Consider the following 22,495-nt stretch of genomic DNA (forward strand, 5'->3'; position numbering starts at 1 on the left):
GGCTGGCACCTTCCCTGTGGGAGAAGGAGCCGTAAGTTTGCCTTTTCAGAAAAAAGCTTCTGCCGAGAGCGAGCACCGTGACATGCTGAGTCTCTGGGAAAGCAGAGATCCCCAAAGCTGTTGTGCCTGTGGATAGGCTGCAGAGGGATAGTGAAAAACTGCATTAGTTTTCAGGGCTGGCACCTTCCCTGTGGGAGAAGGAGCCGTAAGTTTGCCTTTTCAGAAAAAAGCTTCTGCCGAGAGCGAGCACCGTGACATGCTGAGTCTCTGGGAAAGCAGAGATCCCCAAAGCTGTTGTGCCTGTGGATAGGCTGCAGAGGGATAGTGAAAAACTGCATTAGTTTTCAGGGCTGGCACCTTCCCTGTGGGAGAAGGAGCCGTAAGTTTGCCTTTTCAGAAAAAAGCTTCTGCCGAGAGCGAGCACCGTGACATGCTGAGTCTCTGGGAAAGCAGAGATCCCCAAAGCTGTTGTGCCTGTGGATAGGCTGCAGAGGGATAGTGAAAAACTGCATTAGTTTTCAGGGCTGGCACCTTCCAAGTGGGAGAAGGAGCCGTAAGTTTGCCTTTTCAGAAAAAAGCTTCTGCCGAGAGCGAGCACCGTGACATGCTGAGTCTCTGGGAAAGCAGAGATCCCCAAAGCTGTTGTGCCTGTGGATAGGCTGCAGAGGGATAGTGAAAAACTGCATTAGTTTTCAGGGCTGGCACCTTCCCTGTGGGAGAAGGAGCCGTAAGTTTGCCTTTTCAGAAAAAAGCTTCTGCCGAGAGCGAGCACCGTGACATGCTGAGTCTCTGGGAAAGCAGAGATCCCCAAAGCTGTTGTGCCTGTGGATAGGCTGCAGAGGGATAGTGAAAAACTGCATTAGTTTTCAGGGCTGGCACCTTCCCTGTGGGAGAAGGAGCCGTAAGTTTGCCTTTTCAGAAAAAAGCTTCTGCCGAGAGCGAGCACCGTGACATGCTGAGTCTCTGGGAAAGCAGAGATCCCCAAAGCTGTTGTGCCTGTGGATAGGCTGCAGAGGGATAGTGAAAAACTGCATTAGTTTTCAGGGCTGGCACCTTCCCTGTGGGAGAAGGAGCCGTAAGTTTGCCTTTTCAGAAAAAAGCTTCTGCCGAGAGCGAGCACCGTGACATGCTGAGTCTCTGGGAAAGCAGAGATCCCCAAAGCTGTTGTGCCTGTGGATAGGCTGCAGAGGGATAGTGAAAAACTGCATTAGTTTTCAGGGCTGGCACCTTCCCTGTGGGAGAAGGAGCCGTAAGTTTGCCTTTTCAGAAAAAAGCTTCTGCCGAGAGCGAGCACCGTGACATGCTGAGTCTCTGGGAAAGCAGAGATCCCAAAAGCTGTTGTGCCTGTGGATAGGCTGCAGAGGGATAGTGAATACCAGCAAGATCTTTCAGGGCTGGCACCTTCCTTGTGGGAGAAGGAGCCGTAAGTTTGCCTTTTCAGAAAAAAGCTTCTGCCGAGAGCGAGCACCATGACATGCTGAGTCTCTGGGAAAGCAGAGATCCCAAAAGGTGTTGCGGCTAAAGATAGGCTGCAGAGGGATAGTGAATACCAGCAAGATCTTTCAGGGCTGGCACCTTCCTTGTGGGAGAAGGAGCCGTAAGTTTGCCTTTTCAGGAAAAGGCTCTGGCGAGAGTGAGCACCGTGACATGCTGAGTCTCTGGGAAAGCAGAGATCCCCAAAGCTGTTGTGCCTTTGGATAGGCTGCAGAGGGATAGTGAAAAACTGCATTAGTTTTCAGGGCTGGCACCTTCCCTGTGGGAGAAGGAGCCGTAAGTTTGCCTTTTCAGAAAAAAGCTTCTGCCGAGAGCGAGCACCGTGACATGCTGAGTCTCTGGGAAAGCAGAGATCCCCAATGCTGTTGTGCCTGTGGATAGGCTGCAGGGGGATAGTGAAGACCAGCAAGATTTTTCAGGGCTGGCACCTTCCTTGTGGGAGAAGGAGCCGTAAGTTTGCCTTTTCAGAAAAAGGCTCTGCCGAGAGCGAGCACCGTGACATGCTGAGTCTCTGGGAAAGCAGAGATCCCCAAAGCTGTTGTGCCTGTGGATAGGCTGCAGAGGGATAGTGAAAAACTGCATTAGTTTTCAGGGCTGGCACCTTCCCTGTGGGAGAAGGAGCCGTAAGTTTGCCTTTTCAGAAAAAAGCTTCTGCCGAGAGCGAGCACCGTGACATGCTGAGTCTCTGGGAAAGCAGAGATCCCCAAAGCTGTTGTGCCTGTGGATAGGCTGCAGAGGGATAGTGAAAAACTGCATTAGTTTTCAGGGCTGGCACCTTCCCTGTGGGAGAAGGAGCCGTAAGTTTGCCTTTTCAGAAAAAAGCTTCTGCCGAGAGCGAGCACCGTGACATGCTGAGTCTCTGGGAAAGCAGAGATCCCAAAAGCTGTTGTGCCTGTGGATAGGCTGCAGAGGGATAGTGAATACCAGCAAGATCTTTCAGGGCTGGCACCTTCCTTGTGGGAGAAGGAGCCGTAAGTTTGCCTTTTCAGAAAAAAGCTTCTGCCGAGAGCGAGCACCATGACATGCTGAGTCTCTGGGAAAGCAGAGATCCCAAAAGGTGTTGCGGCTAAAGATAGGCTGCAGAGGGATAGTGAATACCAGCAAGATCTTTCAGGGCTGGCACCTTCCTTGTGGGAGAAGGAGCCGTAAGTTTGCCTTTTCAGGAAAAGGCTCTGGCGAGAGTGAGCACCGTGACATGCTGAGTCTCTGGGAAAGCAGAGATCCCCAAAGCTGTTGTGCCTTTGGATAGGCTGCAGAGGGATAGTGAAAAACTGCATTAGTTTTCAGGGCTGGCACCTTCCCTGTGGGAGAAGGAGCCGTAAGTTTGCCTTTTCAGAAAAAAGCTTCTGCCGAGAGCGAGCACCGTGACATGCTGAGTCTCTGGGAAAGCAGAGATCCCCAATGCTGTTGTGCCTGTGGATAGGCTGCAGGGGGATAGTGAAGACCAGCAAGATTTTTCAGGGCTGGCACCTTCCTTGTGGGAGAAGGAGCCGTAAGTTTGCCTTTTCAGAAAAAGGCTCTGCCGAGAGCGAGCACCGTGACATGCTGAGTCTCTGGGAAAGCAGAGATCCCCAAAGCTGTTGTGCCTGTGGATAGGCTGCAGAGGGATAGTGAAAAACTGCATTAGTTTTCAGGGCTGGCACCTTCCCTGTGGGAGAAGGAGCCGTAAGTTTGCCTTTTCAGAAAAAAGCTTCTGCCGAGAGCGAGCACCGTGACATGCTGAGTCTCTGGGAAAGCAGAGATCCCCAAAGCTGTTGTGCCTGTGGATAGGCTGCAGAGGGATAGTGAAAAACTGCATTAGTTTTCAGGGCTGGCACCTTCCCTGTGGGAGAAGGAGCCGTAAGTTTGCCTTTTCAGAAAAAAGCTTCTGCCGAGAGCGAGCACCGTGACATGCTGAGTCTCTGGGAAAGCAGAGATCCCCAAAGCTGTTGTGCCTGTGGATAGGCTGCAGAGGGATAGTGAAAAACTGCATTAGTTTTCAGGGCTGGCACCTTCCCTGTGGGAGAAGGAGCCGTAAGTTTGCCTTTTCAGAAAAAAGCTTCTGCCGAGAGCGAGCACCGTGACATGCTGAGTCTCTGGGAAAGCAGAGATCCCCAATGCTGTTGTGCCTGTGGATAGGCTGCAGGGGGATAGTGAAGACCAGCAAGATTTTTCAGGGCTGGCACCTTCCTTGTGGGAGAAGGAGCCGTAAGTTTGCCTTTTCAGAAAAAGGCTCTGCCGAGAGCGAGCACCGTGACATGCTGAGTCTCTGGGAAAGCAGAGATCCCCAAAGCTGTTGTGCCTGTGGATAGGCTGCAGAGGGATAGTGAAAAACTGCATTAGTTTTCAGGGCTGGCACCTTCCCTGTGGGAGAAGGAGCCGTAAGTTTGCCTTTTCAGAAAAAAGCTTCTGCCGAGAGCGAGCACCGTGACATGCTGAGTCTCTGGGAAAGCAGAGATCCCCAAAGCTGTTGTGCCTGTGGATAGGCTGCAGAGGGATAGTGAAAAACTGCATTAGTTTTCAGGGCTGGCACCTTCCCTGTGGGAGAAGGAGCCGTAAGTTTGCCTTTTCAGAAAAAAGCTTCTGCCGAGAGCGAGCACCGTGACATGCTGAGTCTCTGGGAAAGCAGAGATCCCCAAAGCTGTTGTGCCTGTGGATAGGCTGCAGAGGGATAGTGAAAAACTGCATTAGTTTTCAGGGCTGGCACCTTCCCTGTGGGAGAAGGAGCCGTAAGTTTGCCTTTTCAGAAAAAAGCTTCTGCCGAGAGCGAGCACCGTGACATGCTGAGTCTCTGGGAAAGCAGAGATCCCCAAAGCTGTTGTGCCTGTGGATAGGCTGCAGAGGGATAGTGAAAAACTGCATTAGTTTTCAGGGCTGGCACCTTCCCTGTGGGAGAAGGAGCCGTAAGTTTGCCTTTTCAGAAAAAAGCTTCTGCCGAGAGCGAGCACCGTGACATGCTGAGTCTCTGGGAAAGCAGAGATCCCAAAAGCTGTTGTGCCTGTGGATAGGCTGCAGAGGGATAGTGAAGACCAGCAAGATCTTTCAGGGCTGGCACCTTCCTTGTGGGAGAAGGAGCCGTAAGTTTGCCTTTTCAGCAAAAGGCTCTGGCGAGAGTGAGCACCGTGACATGCTGAGTCTCTGGGAAAGCAGAGATCCCCAAAGCTGTTGTGCCTTTGGATAGGCTGCAGAGGGATAGTGAAAAACTGCATTAGTTTTCAGGGCTGGCACCTTCCCTGTGGGAGAAGGAGCCGTAAGTTTGCCTTTTCAGAAAAAAGCTTCTGCCGAGAGCGAGCACCGTGACATGCTGAGTCTCTGGGAAAGCAGAGATCCCCAATGCTGTTGTGCCTGTGGATAGGCTGCAGGGGGATAGTGAAGACCAGCAAGATTTTTCAGGGCTGGCACCTTCCTTGTGGGAGAAGGAGCCGTAAGTTTGCCTTTTCAGAAAAAAGCTTCTGCCGAGAGCGAGCACCGTGACATGCTGAGTCTCTGGGAAAGCAGAGATCCCCAAAGCTGTTGTGCCTGTGGATAGGCTGCAGAGGGATAGTGAAAAACTGCATTAGTTTTCAGGGCTGGCACCTTCCCTGTGGGAGAAGGAGCCGTAAGTTTGCCTTTTCAGAAAAAAGCTTCTGCCGAGAGCGAGCACCGTGACATGCTGAGTCTCTGGGAAAGCAGAGATCCCCAAAGCTGTTGTGCCTGTGGATAGGCTGCAGAGGGATAGTGAAAAACTGCATTAGTTTTCAGGGCTGGCACCTTCCCTGTGGGAGAAGGAGCCGTAAGTTTGCCTTTTCAGAAAAAAGCTTCTGCCGAGAGCGAGCACCGTGACATGCTGAGTCTCTGGGAAAGCAGAGATCCCCAAAGCTGTTGTGCCTGTGGATAGGCTGCAGAGGGATAGTGAAAAACTGCATTAGTTTTCAGGGCTGGCACCTTCCAAGTGGGAGAAGGAGCCGTAAGTTTGCCTTTTCAGAAAAAAGCTTCTGCCGAGAGCGAGCACCGTGACATGCTGAGTCTCTGGGAAAGCAGAGATCCCCAAAGCTGTTGTGCCTGTGGATAGGCTGCAGAGGGATAGTGAAAAACTGCATTAGTTTTCAGGGCTGGCACCTTCCCTGTGGGAGAAGGAGCCGTAAGTTTGCCTTTTCAGAAAAAAGCTTCTGCCGAGAGCGAGCACCGTGACATGCTGAGTCTCTGGGAAAGCAGAGATCCCCAAAGCTGTTGTGCCTGTGGATAGGCTGCAGAGGGATAGTGAAAAACTGCATTAGTTTTCAGGGCTGGCACCTTCCCTGTGGGAGAAGGAGCCGTAAGTTTGCCTTTTCAGAAAAAAGCTTCTGCCGAGAGCGAGCACCGTGACATGCTGAGTCTCTGGGAAAGCAGAGATCCCCAAAGCTGTTGTGCCTGTGGATAGGCTGCAGAGGGATAGTGAAAAACTGCATTAGTTTTCAGGGCTGGCACCTTCCCTGTGGGAGAAGGAGCCGTAAGTTTGCCTTTTCAGAAAAAAGCTTCTGCCGAGAGCGAGCACCGTGACATGCTGAGTCTCTGGGAAAGCAGAGATCCCCAAAGCTGTTGTGCCTGTGGATAGGCTGCAGAGGGATAGTGAAAAACTGCATTATTTTTCAGAGCTGGCACCTTCCCTGTGGGAGAAGGAGCCGAAAGTTTTCTTTTTCAGAAAAAAGCTTCTGCCGAGAGCGAGCACCGTGACATGCTGAGTCTCTGGGAAAGCAGAGATCCCCAAAGCTGTTGTGCCTGTGGATAGGCTGCAGAGGGATAGTGAAAAACTGCATTAGTTTTCAGGGCTGGCACCTTCCCTGTGGGAGAAGGAGCCGTAAGTTTGCCTTTTCAGAAAAAAGCTTCTGCCGAGAGCGAGCACCGTGACATGCTGAGTCTCTGGGAAAGCAGAGATCCCCAAAGCTGTTGTGCCTGTGGATAGGCTGCAGAGGGATAGTGAAAAACTGCATTAGTTTTCAGGGCTGGCACCTTCCCTGTGGGAGAAGGAGCCGTAAGTTTGCCTTTTCAGAAAAAAGCTTCTGCCGAGAGCGAGCACCGTGACATGCTGAGTCTCTGGGAAAGCAGAGATCCCCAAAGCTGTTGTGCCTGTGGATAGGCTGCAGAGGGATAGTGAATACCAGCAAGATCTTTCAGGGCTGGCACCTTCCTTGTGGGAGAAGGAGCCGTAAGTTTGCCTTTTCAGAAAAAGGCTCTGGCGAGAGTGAGCACCGTGACATGCTGAGTCTCTGGGAAAGCAGAGATCCCCAAAGCTGTTGTGCCTGTGGATAGGCTGCAGAGGGATAGTGAAAAACTGCATTAGTTTTCAGGGCTGGCACCTTCCCTGTGGGAGAAGGAGCCGTAAGTTTGCCTTTTCAGAAAAAAGCTTCTGCCGAGAGCGAGCACCGTGACATGCTGAGTCTCTGGGAAAGCAGAGATCCCCAAAGCTGTTGTGCCTGTGGATAGGCTGCAGAGGGATAGTGAAAAACTGCATTAGTTTTCAGGGCTGGCACCTTCCCTGTGGGAGAAGGAGCCGTAAGTTTGCCTTTTCAGAAAAAAGCTTCTGCCGAGAGCGAGCACCGTGACATGCTGAGTCTCTGGGAAAGCAGAGATCCCCAAAGCTGTTGTGCCTGTGGATAGGCTGCAGAGGGATAGTGAATACCAGCAAGATCTTTCAGGGCTAGCACCTTCCTTGTGGGAGAAGGAGCCACACTTTTGCCTTCTCAGAAAAAGCTTCTGCCGAGAACGAGCACCGTGACATGCTGAGTCTCTGGGAAAGCAGAGATCCCCAATGCTGTTGTGCCTGTGGATAGGCTGCAGAGGGATAGTGAAAAACTGCATTAGTTTTCAGGGCTGGCACCTTCCCTGTGGGAGAAGGAGCCGTAAGTTTGCCTTTTCAGAAAAAAGCTTCTGCCGAGAGCGAGCACCGTGACATGCTGAGTCTCTGGGAAAGCAGAGATCCCCAAAGCTGTTGTGCCTGTGGATAGGCTGCAGAGGGATAGTGAAAAACTGCATTAGTTTTCAGGGCTGGCACCTTCCCTGTGGGAGAAGGAGCCGTAAGTTTGCCTTTTCAGAAAAAAGCTTCTGCCGAGAGCATGCACCGTGACATGCTGAGTCTCTGGGAAAGCAGAGATCCCAAAAGCTGTTGTGCCTGTGGATAGGCTGCAGAGGGATAGTGAAAAACTGCATTAGTTTTCAGGGCTGGCACCTTCCCTGTGGGAGAAGGAGCCGTAAGTTTGCCTTTTCAGAAAAAAGCTTCTGCCGAGAGCGAGCACCGTGACATGCTGAGTCTCTGGGAAAGCAGAGATCCCCAAAGCTGTTGTGCCTGTGGATAGGCTGCAGAGGGATAGTGAAAAACTGCATTAGTTTTCAGGGCTGGCACCTTCCCTGTGGGAGAAGGAGCCGTAAGTTTGCCTTTTCAGAAAAAAGCTTCTGCCGAGAGCGAGCACCGTGACATGCTGAGTCTCTGGGAAAGCAGAGATCCCCAAAGCTGTTGTGCCTGTGGATAGGCTGCAGAGGGATAGTGAAAAACTGCATTAGTTTTCAGGGCTGGCACCTTCCCTGTGGGAGAAGGAGCCGTAAGTTTGCCTTTTCAGAAAAAAGCTTCTGCCGAGAGCAAGCACCGTGACATGCTGAGTCTCTGGGAAAGCAGAGATCCCAAAAGCTGTTGTGCCTTTGGATAGGCTGCAGAGGGATAGTGAATACCAGCAAGATCTTTCAGGGCTGGCACCTTCCTTGTGGGAGAAGGAGCCGTAAGTTTGCCTTTTCAGAAAAAGGCTCTGCCGAGAGCGAGCACCGTGACATGCTGAGTCTCTGGGAAAGCAGAGATCCCCAAAGCTGTTGTGCCTGTGGATAGGCTGCAGAGGGATAGTGAAAAACTGCATTAGTTTTCAGGGCTAGCACCTTCCTTGTGGGAGAAGGAGCCGAAAGTTTTCTTTTTCAGAAAAAAGCTTCTGCCGAGAGCGAGCACCGTGACATGCTGAGTCTCTGGGAAAGCAGAGATCCCCAAAGCTGTTGTGCCTGTGGATAGGCTGCAGAGGGATAGTGAAAAACTGCATTAGTTTTCAGGGCTGGCACCTTCCCTGTGGGAGAAGGAGCCGTAAGTTTGCCTTTTCAGAAAAAAGCTTCTGCCGAGAGCGAGCACCGTGACATGCTGAGTCTCTGGGAAAGCAGAGATCCCCAAAGCTGTTGTGCCTGTGGATAGGCTGCAGAGGGATAGTGAAAAACTGCATTAGTTTTCAGGGCTGGCACCTTCCCTGTGGGAGAAGGAGCCGTAAGTTTGCCTTTTCAGAAAAAAGCTTCTGCCGAGAGCGAGCACCGTGACATGCTGAGTCTCTGGGAAAGCAGAGATCCCCAAAGCTGTTGTGCCTGTGGATAGGCTGCAGAGGGATAGTGAATACCAGCAAGATCTTTCAGGGCTGGCACCTTCCTTGTGGGAGAAGGAGCCGTAAGTTTGCCTTTTCAGAAAAAAGCTTCTGCCGAGAGCGAGCACCATGACATGCTGAGTCTCTGGGAAAGCAGAGATCCCAAAAGGTGTTGCGGCTAAAGATAGGCTGCAGAGGGATAGTGAATACCAGCAAGATCTTTCAGGGCTGGCACCTTCCTTGTGGGAGAAGGAGCCGTAAGTTTGCCTTTTCAGAAAAAGGCTCTGGCGAGAGTGAGCACCGTGACATGCTGAGTCTCTGGGAAAGCAGAGATCCCCAAAGCTGTTGTGCCTGTGGATAGGCTGCAGAGGGATAGTGAAAAACTGCATTAGTTTTCAGGGCTGGCACCTTCCCTGTGGGAGAAGGAGCCGTAAGTTTGCCTTTTCAGAAAAAAGCTTCTGCCGAGAGCGAGCACCGTGACATGCTGAGTCTCTGGGAAAGCAGAGATCCCCAAAGCTGTTGTGCCTGTGGATAGGCTGCAGAGGGATAGTGAATACCAGCAAGATCTTTCAGGGCTAGCACCTTCCTTGTGGGAGAAGGAGCCACACTTTTGCCTTCTCAGAAAAAGCTTCTGCCGAGAACGAGCACCGTGACATGCTGAGTCTCTGGGAAAGCAGAGATCCCCAATGCTGTTGTGCCTGTGGATAGGCTGCAGAGGGATAGTGAAAAACTGCATTAGTTTTCAGGGCTGGCACCTTCCCTGTGGGAGAAGGAGCCGTAAGTTTGCCTTTTCAGAAAAAAGCTTCTGCCGAGAGCGAGCACCGTGACATGCTGAGTCTCTGGGAAAGCAGAGATCCCCAAAGCTGTTGTGCCTGTGGATAGGCTGCAGAGGGATAGTGAAAAACTGCATTAGTTTTCAGGGCTGGCACCTTCCCTGTGGGAGAAGGAGCCGTAAGTTTGCCTTTTCAGAAAAAAGCTTCTGCCGAGAGCAAGCACCGTGACATGCTGAGTCTCTGGGAAAGCAGAGATCCCAAAAGCTGTTGTGCCTGTGGATAGGCTGCAGAGGGATAGTGAAAAACTGCATTAGTTTTCAGGGCTGGCACCTTCCCTGTGGGAGAAGGAGCCGTAAGTTTGCCTTTTCAGAAAAAAGCTTCTGCCGAGAGCGAGCACCGTGACATGCTGAGTCTCTGGGAAAGCAGAGATCCCCAAAGCTGTTGTGCCTGTGGATAGGCTGCAGAGGGATAGTGAAAAACTGCATTAGTTTTCAGGGCTGGCACCTTCCCTGTGGGAGAAGGAGCCGTAAGTTTGCCTTTTCAGAAAAAAGCTTCTGCCGAGAGCGAGCACCGTGACATGCTGAGTCTCTGGGAAAGCAGAGATCCCCAAAGCTGTTGTGCCTGTGGATAGGCTGCAGAGGGATAGTGAAAAACTGCATTAGTTTTCAGGGCTGGCACCTTCCCTGTGGGAGAAGGAGCCGTAAGTTTGCCTTTTCAGAAAAAAGCTTCTGCCGAGAGCAAGCACCGTGACATGCTGAGTCTCTGGGAAAGCAGAGATCCCAAAAGCTGTTGTGCCTGTGGATAGGCTGCAGAGGGATAGTGAATACCAGCAAGATCTTTCAGGGCTGGCACCTTCCTTGTGGGAGAAGGAGCCGTAAGTTTGCCTTTTCAGAAAAAGGCTCTGCCGAGAGCGAGCACCGTGACATGCTGAGTCTCTGGGAAAGCAGAGATCCCCAAAGCTGTTGTGCCTGTGGATAGGCTGCAGAGGGATAGTGAAAAACTGCATTAGTTTTCAGGGCTAGCACCTTCCTTGTGGGAGAAGGAGCCGAAAGTTTTCTTTTTCAGAAAAAAGCTTCTGCCGAGAGCGAGCACCGTGACATGCTGAGTCTCTGGGAAAGCAGAGATCCCCAAAGCTGTTGTGCCTGTGGATAGGCTGCAGAGGGATAGTGAAAAACTGCATTAGTTTTCAGGGCTGGCACCTTCCCTGTGGGAGAAGGAGCCGTAAGTTTGCCTTTTCAGAAAAAAGCTTCTGCCGAGAGCGAGCACCGTGACATGCTGAGTCTCTGGGAAAGCAGAGATCCCCAAAGCTGTTGTGCCTGTGGATAGGCTGCAGAGGGATAGTGAAAAACTGCATTAGTTTTCAGGGCTGGCACCTTCCCTGTGGGAGAAGGAGCCGTAAGTTTGCCTTTTCAGAAAAAAGCTTCTGCCGAGAGCGAGCACCGTGACATGCTGAGTCTCTGGGAAAGCAGAGATCCCCAAAGCTGTTGTGCCTGTGGATAGGCTGCAGAGGGATAGTGAATACCAGCAAGATCTTTCAGGGCTGGCACCTTCCTTGTGGGAGAAGGAGCCGTAAGTTTGCCTTTTCAGAAAAAAGCTTCTGCCGAGAGCGAGCACCATGACATGCTGAGTCTCTGGGAAAGCAGAGATCCCAAAAGGTGTTGCGGCTAAAGATAGGCTGCAGAGGGATAGTGAATACCAGCAAGATCTTTCAGGGCTGGCACCTTCCTTGTGGGAGAAGGAGCCGTAAGTTTGCCTTTTCAGAAAAAGGCTCTGGCGAGAGTGAGCACCGTGACATGCTGAGTCTCTGGGAAAGCAGAGATCCCCAAAGCTGTTGTGCCTGTGGATAGGCTGCAGAGGGATAGTGAAAAACTGCATTAGTTTTCAGGGCTGGCACCTTCCCTGTGGGAGAAGGAGCCGTAAGTTTGCCTTTTCAGAAAAAAGCTTCTGCCGAGAGCAAGCACCGTGACATGCTGAGTCTCTGGGAAAGCAGAGATCCCAAAAGCTGTTGTGCCTGTGGATAGGCTGCAGAGGGATAGTGAATACCAGCAAGATCTTTCAGGGCTGGCACCTTCCTTGTGGGAGAAGGAGCCGTAAGTTTGCCTTTTCAGAAAAAGGCTCTGCCGAGAGCGAGCACCGTGACATGCTGAGTCTCTGGGAAAGCAGAGATCCCCAAAGCTGTTGTGCCTGTGGATAGGCTGCAGAGGGATAGTGAAAAACTGCATTAGTTTTCAGGGCTGGCACCTTCCCTGTGGGAGAAGGAGCCGTAAGTTTGCCTTTTCAGAAAAAAGCTTCTGCCGAGAGCGAGCACCGTGACATGCTGAGTCTCTGGGAAAGCAGAGATCCCCAAAGCTGTTGTGCCTGTGGATAGGCTGCAGAGGGATAGTGAATACCAGCAAGATCTTTCAGGGCTGGCACCTTCCTTGTGGGAGAAGGAGCCGTAAGTTTGCCTTTTCAGAAAAAGGCTCTGGCGAGAGTGAGCACCGTGACATGCTGAGTCTCTGGGAAAGCAGAGATCCCCAAAGCTGTTGTGCCTGTGGATAGGCTGCAGAGGGATAGTGAAAAACTGCATTAGTTTTCAGGGCTGGCACCTTCCCTGTGGGAGAAGGAGCCGTAAGTTTGCCTTTTCAGAAAAAAGCTTCTGCCGAGAGCGAGCACCGTGACATGCTGAGTCTCTGGGAAAGCAGAGATCCCCAAAGCTGTTGTGCCTGTGGATAGGCTGCAGTGGGATAGTGAAAAACTGCATTAGTTTTCAGGGCTGGCACCTTCCCTGTGGGAGAAGGAGCCGTAAGTTTGCCTTTTCAGAAAAAAGCTTCTGCCGAGAGCGAGCACCGTGACATGCTGAGTCTCTGGGAAAGCAGAGATCCCCAAAGCTGTTGTGCCTGTGGATAGGCTGCAGAGGGATAGTGAAAAACTGCATTAGTTTTCAGGGCTGGCACCTTCCCTGTGGGAGAAGGAGCCGTAAGTTTGCCTTTTCAGAAAAAAGCTTCTGCCGAGAGCGAGCACCGTGACATGCTGAGTCTCTGGGAAAGCAGAGATCCCAAAAGCTGTTGTGCCTGTGGATAGGCTGCAGAGGGATAGTGAATACCAGCAAGATCTTTCAGGGCTGGCACCTTCCTTGTGGGAGAAGGAGCCGTAAGTTTGCCTTTTCAGAAAAAGGCTCTGCCGAGAGCGAGCACCGTGACATGCTGAGTCTCTGGGAAAGCAGAGATCCCCAAAGCTGTTGTGCCTGTGGATAGGCTGCAGAGGGATAGTGAAAAACTGCATTAGTTTTCAGGGCTAGCACCTTCCTTGTGGGAGAAGGAGCCGAAAGTTTTCTTTTTCAGAAAAAAGCTTCTGCCGAGAGCGAGCACCGTGACATGCTGAGTCTCTGGGAAAGCAGAGATCCCCAAAGCTGTTGTGCCTGTGGATAGGCTGCAGAGGGATAGTGAAAAACTGCATTAGTTTTCAGGGCTGGCACCTTCCCTGTGGGAGAAGGAGCCGTAAGTTTGCCTTTTCAGAAAAAAGCTTCTGCCGAGAGCGAGCACCGTGACATGCTGAGTCTCTGGGAAAGCAGAGATCCCCAAAGCTGTTGTGCCTGTGGATAGGCTGCAGAGGGATAGTGAAAAACTGCATTAGTTTTCAGGGCTGGCACCTTCCCTGTGGGAGAAGGAGCCGTAAGTTTGCCTTTTCAGAAAAAAGCTTCTGCCGAGAGCGAGCACCGTGACATGCTGAGTCTCTGGGAAAGCAGAGATCCCCAAAGCTGTTGTGCCTGTGGATAGGCTGCAGAGGGATAGTGAAAAACTGCATTAGTTTTCAGGGCTGGCACCTTCCCTGTGGGAGAAGGAGCCGTAAGTTTGCCTTTTCAGAAAAAGGCTCTGGCGAGAGTGAGCACCGTGACATGCTGAGTCTCTGGGAAAGCAGAGATCCCCAAAGCTGTTGTGCCTGTGGATAGGCTGCAGAGGGATAGTGAAAAACTGCATTAGTTTTCAGGGCTGGCACCTTCCCTGTGGGAGAAGGAGCCGTAAGTTTGCCTTTTCAGAAAAAAGCTTCTGCCGAGAGCGAGCACCGTGACATGCTGAGTCTCTGGGAAAGCAGAGATCCCCAAAGCTGTTGTGCCTGTGGATAGGCTGCAGAGGGATAGTGAAAAACTGCATTAGTTTTCAGGGCTGGCACCTTCCCTGTGGGAGAAGGAGCCGTAAGTTTGCCTTTTCAGAAAAAAGCTTCTACCGAGAGCGAGCACCGTGACATGCTGAGTCTCTGGGAAAGCAGAGATCCCCAAAGCTGTTGTGCCTGTGGATAGGCTGCAGAGGGATAGTGAAAAACTGCATTAGTTTTCAGGGCTGGCACCTTCCCTGTGGGAGAAGGAGCCGTAAGTTTGCCTTTTCAGAAAAAAGCTTCTGCCGAGAGCGAGCACCGTGACATGCTGAGTCTCTGGGAAAGCAGAGATCCCCAAAGCTGTTGTGCCTGTGGATAGGCTGCAGAGGGATAGTGAAAAACTGCATTAGTTTTCAGGGCTGGCACCTTCCCTGTGGGAGAAGGAGCCGTAAGTTTGCCTTTTCAGAAAAAAGATTCTGCCGAGAGCGAGCACCGTGACATGCTGAGTCTCTGGGAAAGCAGAGATCCCCAAAGCTGTTGTGCCTGTGGATAGGCTGCAGAGGGATAGTGAAAAACTGCATTAGTTTTCAGGGCTGGCACCTTCCCTGTGGGAGAAGGAGCCGTAAGTTTGCCTTTTCAGAAAAAAGCTTCTGCCGAGAGCGAGCACCGTGACATGCTGAGTCTCTGGGAAAGCAGAGATCCCAAAAGCTGTTGTGCCTGTGGATAGGCTGCAGAGGGATAGTGAATACCAGCAAGATCTTTCAGGGCTGGCACCTTCCTTGTGGGAGAAGGAGCCGTAAGTTTGCCTTTTCAGAAAAAGGCTCTGGCGAGAGTGAGCACCGTGACATGCTGAGTCTCTGGGAAAGCAGAGATCCCCAAAGCTGTTGTGCCTGTGGATAGGCTGCAGAGGGATAGTGAAAAACTGCATTAGTTTTCAGGGCTGGCACCTTCCCTGTGGGAGAAGGAGCCGTAAGTTTGCCTTTTCAGAAAAAAGCTTCTGCCGAGAGCGAGCACCGTGACATGCTGAGTCTCTGGGAAAGCAGAGATCCCCAAAGCTGTTGTGCCTGTGGATAGGCTGCAGAGGGATAGTGAAAAACTGCATTAGTTTTCAGGGCTGGCACCTTCCCTGTGGGAGAAGGAGCCGTAAGTTTGCCTTTTCAGAAAAAAGCTTCTGCCGAGAGCGAGCACCGTGACATGCTGAGTCTCTGGGAAAGCAGAGATCCCCAAAGCTGTTGTGCCTGTGGATAGGCTGCAGAGGGATAGTGAAAAACTGCATTAGTTTTCAGGGCTGGCACCTTCCCTGTGGGAGAAGGAGCCGTAAGTTTGCCTTTTCAGAAAAAAGCTTCTGCCGAGAGCGAGCACCGTGACATGCTGAGTCTCTGGGAAAGCAGAGATCCCCAAAGCTGTTGTGCCTGTGGATAGGCTGCAGAGGGATAGTGAATACCAGCAAGATATTTCAGGGCTGGCACCTTCCTTGTGGGAGAAGGAGCCGTAAGTTTGCCTTTTCAGAAAAAGGCTCTGCCGAGAGCGAGCACCGTGACATGCTGAGTCTCTGGGAAAGCAGAGATCCCCAAAGCTGTTGTGCCTGTGGATAGGCTGCAGAGGGATAGTGAAAAACTGCATTAGTTTTCAGGGCTAGCACCTTCCTTGTGGGAGAAGGAGCCGAAAGTTTTCTTTTTCAGAAAAAAGCTTCTGCCGAGAGCGAGCACCGTGACATGCTGAGTCTCTGGGAAAGCAGAGATCCCCAAAGCTGTTGTGCCTGTGGATAGGCTGCAGAGGGATAGTGAAAAACTGCATTAGTTTACAGGGCTGGCACCTTCCCTGTGGGAGAAGGAGCCGTAAGTTTGCCTTTTCAGAAAAAAGCTTCTGCCGAGAGCGAGCACCGTGACATGCTGAGTCTCTGGGAAAGCAGAGATCCCCAAAGCTGTTGTGCCTGTGGATAGGCTGCAGAGGGATAGTGAAAAACTGCATTAGTTTTCAGGGCTGGCACCTTCCCTGTGGGAGAAGGAGCCGTAAGTTTGCCTTTTCAGAAAAAAGCTTCTGCCGAGAGCGAGCACCGTGACATGCTGAGTCTCTGGGAAAGCAGAGATCCCCAAAGCTGTTGTGCCTGTGGATAGGCTGCAGAGGGATAGTGAAAAACTGCATTAGTTTTCAGGGCTGGCACCTTCCCTGTGGGAGAAGGAGCCGTAAGTTTGCCTTTTCAGAAAAAAGCTTCTGCCGAGAGCGAGCACCGTGACATGCTGAGTCTCTGGGAAAGCAGAGATCCCCAAAGCTGTTGTGCCTGTGGATAGGCTGCAGAGGGATAGTGAAAAACTGCATTAGTTTTAAGGGCTGGCACCTTCCCTGTGGGAGAAGGAGCCGTAAGTTTGCCTTTTCAGAAAAAAGCTTCTGCCGAGAGCGAGCACCGTGACATGCTGAGTCTCTGGGAAAGCAGAGATCCCCAAAGCTGTTGTGCCTGTGGATAGGCTGCAGAGGGATAGTGAAAAACTGCATTAGTTTTCAGGGCTGGCACCTTCCCTGTGGGAGAAGGAGCCGTAAGTTTGCCTTTTCAGAAAAAAGCTTCTGCCGAGAGCGAGCACCGTGACATGCTGAGTCTCTGGGAAAGCAGAGATCCCCAAAGCTGTTGTGCCTGTGGATAGGCTGCAGAGGGATAGTGAAAAACTGCATTAGTTTTCAGGGCTGGCACCTTCCCTGTGGGAGAAGGAGCCGTAAGTTTGCCTTTTCAGAAAAAAGCTTCTGCCGAGAGCGAGCACCGTGACATGCTGAGTCTCTGGGAAAGCAGAGATCCCAAAAGCTGTTGTGCCTGTGGATAGGCTGCAGAGGGATAGTGAATACCAGCAAGATCTTTCAGGGCTGGCACCTTCCTTGTGGGAGAAGGAGCCGTAAGTTTGCCTTTTCAGAAAAAGGCTCTGCCGAGAGCGAGCACCGTGACATGCTGAGTCTCTGGGAAAGCAGAGATCCCAAAAGGTGTTGCGGCTAAAGATAGGCTGCAGAGGGATAGTGAATACCAGCAAGATCTTTCAGGGCTGGCACCTTCCTTGTGGGAGAAGGAGCCGTAAGTTTGCCTTTTCAGAAAAAGGCTCTGGCGAGAGTGAGCACCGTGACATGCTGAGTCTCTGGGAAAGCAGAGATCCCCAAAGCTGTTGTGCCTGTGGATAGGCTGCAGAGGGATAGTGAAAAACTGCATTAGCTTTCAGGGCTGGCACCTTCCTTGTGGGAGAAGGAGCCGTAAGTTTGCCTTTTCAGAAAAAAGCTTCTGCCGAGAGCGAGCACCGTGACATGCTGAGTCTCTGGGAAAGCAGAGATCCCCAAAGCTGTTGTGCCTGTGGATAGGCTGCAGAGGGATAGTGAAAAACTGCATTAGTTTCCAGGGCTGGCACCTTCCCTGTGGGAGAAGGAGCCGTAAGTTTGCCTTTTCAGAAAAAAGCTTCTGCCGAGAGCGAGCACCGTGACATGCTGAGTCTCTGGGAAAGCAGAGATCCCCAAAGCTGTTGTGCCTGTGGATAGGCTGCAGAGGGATAGTGAAAAACTGCATTAGTTTTCAGGGCTGGCACCTTCCCTGTGGGAGAAGGAGCCGTAAGTTTGCCTTTTCAGAAAAAAGCTTCTGCCGAGAGCGAGCACCGTGACATGCTGAGTCTCTGGGAAAGCAGAGATCCCAAAAGCTGTTGTGCCTGTGGATAGGCTGCAGAGGGATAGTGAATACCAGCAAGATCTTTCAGGGCTGGCACCTTCCTTGTGGGAGAAGGAGCCGTAAGTTTGCCTTTTCAGAAAAAAGCTTCTGCCGAGAGCGAGCACCGTGACATGCTGAGTCTCTGGGAAAGCAGAGATCCCAAAAGGTGTTGCGGCTAAAGATAGGCTGCAGAGGGATAGTGAATACCAGCAAGATCTTTCAGGGCTGGCACCTTCCTTGTGGGAGAAGGAGCCGTAAGTTTGCCTTTTCAGAAAAAGGCTCTGGCGAGAGTGAGCACCGTGACATGCTGAGTCTCTGGGAAAGCAGAGATCCCCAAAGCTGTTGTGCCTGTGGATAGGCTGCAGAGGGATAGTGAAAAACTGCATTAGTTTTCAGGGCTGGCACCTTCCTTGTGGGAGAAGGAGCCGTAAGTTTGCCTTTTCAGAAAAAAGCTTCTGCCGAGAGCGAGCACCGTGACATGCTGAGTCTCTGGGAAAGCAGAGATCCCCAAAGCTGTTGTGCCTGTGGATAGGCTGCAGAGGGATAGTGAAAAACTGCATTAGTTTTCAGGGCTGGCACCTTCCCTGTGGGAGAAGGAGCCGTAAGTTTGCCTTTTCAGAAAAAAGCTTCTGCCGAGAGCGAGCACCGTGACATGCTGAGTCTCTGGGAAAGCAGAGATCCCCAAAGCTGTTGTGCCTGTGGATAGGCTGCAGAGGGATAGTGAAAAACTGCATTAGTTTTCAGGGCTGGCACCTTCCCTGTGGGAGAAGGAGCCGTAAGTTTGCCTTTTCAGAAAAAAGCTTCTGCCGAGAGCGAGCACCGTGACATGCTGAGTCTCTGGGAAAGCAGAGATCCCCAAAGCTGTTGTGCCTGTGGATAGGCTGCAGAGGGATAGTGAAAAACTGCATTAGTTTTCAGGGCTGGCACCTTCCCTGTGGGAGAAGGAGCCGTAAGTTTGCCTTTTCAGAAAAAAGCTTCTGCCGAGAGCGAGCACCGTGACATGCTGAGTCTCTGGGAAAGCAGAGATCCCCAAAGCTGTTGTGCCTGTGGATAGGCTGCAGAGGGATAGTGAAAAACTGCATTAGTTTTCAGGGCTGGCACCTTCCCTGTGGGAGAAGGAGCCGTAAGTTTGCCTTTTCAGAAAAAAGCTTCTGCCGAGAGCGAGCACCGTGACATGCTGAGTCTCTGGGAAAGCAGAGATCCCAAAAGCTGTTGTGCCTGTGGATAGGCTGCAGAGGGATAGTGAATACCAGCAAGATCTTTCAGGGCTGGCACCTTCCTTGTGGGAGAAGGAGCCGTAAGTTTGCCTTTTCAGGAAAAGGCTCTGGCGAGAGTGAGCACCGTGACATGCTGAGTCTCTGGGAAAGCAGAGATCCCCAAAGCTGTTGTGCCTGTGGATAGGCTGCAGAGGGATAGTGAAAAACTGCATTAGTTTTCAGGGCTGGCACCTTCCCTGTGGGAGAAGGAGCCGTAAGTTTGCCTTTTCAGAAAAAAGCTTCTGCCGAGAGCGAGCACCGTGACATGCTGAGTCTCTGGGAAAGCAGAGATCCCCAATGCTGTTGTGCCTGTGGATAGGCTGCAGGGGGATAGTGAAGACCAGCAAGATTTTTCAGGGCTGGCACCTTCCTTGTGGGAGAAGGAGCCGTAAGTTTGCCTTTTCAGAAAAAGGCTCTGCCGAGAGCGAGCACCGTGACATGCTGAGTCTCTGGGAAAGCAGAGATCCCCAAAGCTGTTGTGCCTGTGGATAGGCTGCAGAGGGATAGTGAAAAACTGCATTAGTTTTCAGGGCTAGCACCTTCCCTGAGGGAGAAGGAGCCGAAAGTTTTCTTTTTCAGAAAAAAGCTTCTGCCGAGAGCGAGCACCGTGACATGCTGAGTCTCTGGGAAAGCAGAGATCCCCAAAGCTGTTGTGCCTGTGGATAGGCTGCAGAGGGATAGTGAAAAACTGCATTAGTTTTCAGGGCTGGCACCTTCCCTGTGGGAGAAGGAGCCGTAAGTTTGCCTTTTCAGAAAAAAGCTTCTGCCGAGAGCGAGCACCATGACATGCTGAGTCTCTGGGAAAGCAGAGATCCCAAAAGGTGTTGCGGCTAAAGATAGGCTGCAGAGGGATAGTGAATACCAGCAAGATCTTTCAGGGCTGGCACCTTCCTTGTGGGAGAAGGAGCCGTAAGTTTGCCTTTTCAGAAAAAGGCTCTGCCGAGAGCGAGCACCGTGACATGCTGAGTCTCTGGGAAAGCAGAGATCCCCAAAGCTGTTGTGCCTGTGGATAGGCTGCAGAGGGATAGTGAAAAACTGCATTAGTTTTCAGGGCTAGCACCTTCCCTGAGGGAGAAGGAGCCGAAAGTTTTCTTTTTCAGAAAAAAGCTTCTGCCGAGAGGGAGCACCGTGACATGCTGAGTCTCTGGGAAAGCAGAGATCCCCAAAGCTGTTGTGCCTGTGGATAGGCTGCAGAGGGATAGTGAAAAACTGCATTAATTTTCAGGGCTGGCACCTTCCCTGTGGGAGAAGGAGCCGTAAGTTTGCCTTTTCAGAAAAAAAGCTTCTGCCGAGAGCGAGCACCGTGACATGCTGAGTCTCTGGGAAAGCAGAGATCCCCAAAGCTGTTGTGCCTGTGGATAGGCTGCAGAGGGATAGTGAAAAACTGCATTAGTTTTCAGGGCTGGCACCTTCCCTGTGGGAGAAGGAGCCGTAAGTTTGCCTTTTCAGAAAAAAGCTTCTGCCGAGAGCGAGCACCGTGACATGCTGAGTCTCTGGGAAAGCAGAGATCCCCAAAGCTGTTGTGCCTGTGGATAGGCTGCAGAGGGATAGTGAAAAACTGCATTAGTTTTCAGGGCTGGCACCTTCCCTGTGGGAGAAGGAGCCGTAAGTTTGCCTTTTCAGAAAAAAGCTTCTGCCGAGAGCGAGCACCGTGACATGCTGAGTCTCTGGGAAAGCAGAGATCCCAAAAGCTGTTGTGCCTGTGGATAGGCTGCAGAGGGATAGTGAATACCAGCAAGATCTTTCAGGGCTGGCACCTTCCTTGTGGGAGAAGGAGCCGTAAGTTTGCCTTTTCAGAAAAAAGCTTCTGCCGAGAGCGAGCACCGTGACATGCTGAGTCTCTGGGAAAGCAGAGATCCCAAAAGGTGTTGCGGCTAAAGATAGGCTGCAGAGGGATAGTGAATACCAGCAAGATCTTTCAGGGCTGGCACCTTCCTTGTGGGAGAAGGAGCCGTAAGTTTGCCTTTTCAGAAAAAGGCTCTGGCGAGAGTGAGCACCGTGACATGCTGAGTCTCTGGGAAAGCAGAGATCCCCAAAGCTGTTGTGCCTGTGGATAGGCTGCAGAGGGATAGTGAAAAACTGCATTAGTTTTCAGGGCTGGCACCTTCCCTGTGGGAGAAGGAGCCGTAAGTTTGCCTTTTCAGAAAAAAGCTTCTGCCGAGAGCGAGCACCGTGACATGCTGAGTCTCTGGGAAAGCAGAGATCCCCAAAGCTGTTGTGCCTGTGGATAGGCTGCAGAGGGATAGTGAAAAACTGCATTAGTTTTCAGGGCTGGCACCTTCCCTGTGGGAGAAGGAGCCGTAAGTTTGCCTTTTCAGAAAAAAGCTTCTGCCGAGAGCGAGCACCGTGACATGCTGAGTCTCTGGGAAAGCAGAGATCCCAAAAGCTGTTGTGCCTGTGGATAGGCTGCAGAGGGATAGTGAAAAACTGCATTAGTTTTCAGGGCTGGCACCTTCCCTGTGGGAGAAGGAGCCGTAAGTTTGCCTTTTCAGAAAAAAGCTTCTGCCGAGAGCGAGCACCGTGACATGCTGAGTCTCTGGGAAAGCAGAGATCCCCAAAGCTGTTGTGCCTGTGGACAGGCTGCAGAGGGATAGTGAAAAACGTCATTAGTTTTCAGGGCTGGCACCTTCCCTGTGGGAGAAGGAGCCGTAAGTTTGCCTTTTCAGAAAAAAAGCTTCTGCCGAGAGCGAGCACCGTGACATGCTGAGTCTCTGGGAAAGCAGAGATCCCCAAAGCTGTTGTGCCTGTGGATAGGCTGCAGAGGGATAGTGAAAAACTGCATTAGTTTTCAGGGCTGGCACCTTCCCTGTGGGAGAAGGAGCCGTAAGTTTGCCTTTTCAGAAAAAAGCTTCTGCCGACAGCGAGCACCGTGACATGCTGAGTCTCTGGGAAAGCAGAGATCCCCAAAGCTGTTGTGCCTGTGGATAGGCTGCAGAGGGATAGTGAAAAACTGCATTAGTTTTCAGGGCTGGCACCTTCCCTGAGGGAGAAGGAGCCGTAAGTTTGCCTTTTCAGAAAAAAGCTTCTGCCGAGAGCGAGCACCATGACATGCTGAGTCTCTGGGAAAGCAGAGATCCCAAAAGGTGTTGCGGCTAAAGATAGGCTGCAGAGGGATAGTGAATACCAGCAAGATCTTTCAGGGCTGGCACCTTCCTTGTGGGAGAAGGAGCCGTAAGTTTGCCTTTTCAGAAAAAGGCTCTGCCGAGAGCGAGCACCGTGACATGCTGAGTCTCTGGGAAAGCAGAGATCCCCAAAGCTGTTGTGCCTGTGGATAGGCTGCAGAGGGATAGTGAAAAACTGCATTAGTTTTCAGGGCTAGCACCTTCCCTGAGGGAGAAGGAGCCGAAAGTTTTCTTTTTCAGAAAAAAGCTTCTGCCGAGAGGGAGCACCGTGACATGCTGAGTCTCTGGGAAAGCAGAGATCCCCAAAGCTGTTGTGCCTGTGGATAGGCTGCAGAGGGATAGTGAAAAACTGCATTAGTTTTCAGGGCTGGCACCTTCCCTGTGGGAGAAGGAGCCGTAAGTTTGCCTTTTCAGAAAAAAAGCTTCTGCCGAGAGCGAGCACCGTGACATGCTGAGTCTCTGGGAAAGCAGAGATCCCCAAAGCTGTTGTGCCTGTGGATAGGCTGCAGAGGGATAGTGAAAAACTGCAGTAGTTTTCAGGGCTGGCACCTTCCCTGTGGGAGAAGGAGCCGTAAGTTTGCCTTTTCAGAAAAAAGCTTCTGCCGAGAGCGAGCACCGTGACATGCTGAGTCTCTGGGAAAGCAGAGATCCCCAAAGCTGTTGTGCCTGTGGATAGGCTGCAGAGGGATAGTGAAAAACTGCATTAGTTTTCAGGGCTGGCACCTTCCCTGTGGGAGAAGGAGCCGTAAGTTTGCCTTTTCAGAAAAAAGCTTCTGCCGAGAGCGAG

Source organism: Accipiter gentilis, chromosome 23, assembly GCF_929443795.1.
Source record: "Accipiter gentilis chromosome 23, bAccGen1.1, whole genome shotgun sequence".
NCBI classification, from domain to species: Eukaryota; Metazoa; Chordata; class Aves; order Accipitriformes; family Accipitridae; genus Astur; species Astur gentilis.